The sequence below is a fragment of the Alosa alosa genome, chromosome 6 (genome assembly GCF_017589495.1).
Source record: "Alosa alosa isolate M-15738 ecotype Scorff River chromosome 6, AALO_Geno_1.1, whole genome shotgun sequence".
NCBI lineage: Eukaryota > Metazoa > Chordata > Actinopteri > Clupeiformes > Clupeidae > Alosa > Alosa alosa.
In genome coordinates, this window is record NC_063194.1 from 8,870,503 (window position 1) to 8,871,434 (window position 932).

Consider the following 932-nt stretch of genomic DNA (forward strand, 5'->3'; position numbering starts at 1 on the left):
GCCCTTCTCACCTTTTTCACCCCTGACCCGTTTTCATGCCTGTAAGTTAGTTAACATTTTATTTGCAATGCTAAGGAAAGCACACTATTCAGATAAGATCTATTCACATGTTCACTAAATGGCGCTGAACAGATTTTTTAGTCATCCTACTTAAACCCTTTTATGACTGAATCAAGAAAAAGCCTCTACTCACCTGTAGCCTACTCGTCTTTCCCCTTAGAACAACACTAGACATACTCACTTTGTAGCATCTCTGAGATGAAAATGAGCTGAGATCCAGGCGGACGGGACCAGGCTAGTAAGACAATACATCGGTTCAAACTTCTGATGTTTGAACTTATTTCAGCTTTCATGAAGGGCTGTCACCTTCAGCTTTATCTTTTTATCAGCGCCATTCTAGGTTCATCTTCATAGACCATACACTGCACAAAAATTAGGGTGCTGATTGATGATCAACCCTATTTCTCGGCCATATTGTTTCTGTGTCTAACTCCTGTTGGTTGACACTATTATTCAGAAAATCAGACCTTACACAATATAATATGTTACACAGGCTATTTATTGTATTTATGTATGGTGAGACCACTGCATTCAGAATGTTTTATCTTTGCTAAGACAAAGGACACAAGGACTCCTCTGTGATTCCTGACTTCCTGTACTTGCATCATTCTTCCATTTGATCAACATTATGGGTGATCCATTAGTGCCACCAGTAGGCTACTAGCATATAATACTTAATTGTGTTGTATGGATTTAATTACATCATGCATTTTGTTTAATCTCTTAGCTGATGTATTTACGCGTCCGTCTATATTTTGTAAGTCTCCACAAAACCGTCGGTTAAATACACCAAGAGCCAGCTGTTTTATCCCTGAAATTTAAACAAAGGTCACGTGACATAACGCTAGGCTGTTTTGCCTGGTCACGTGACT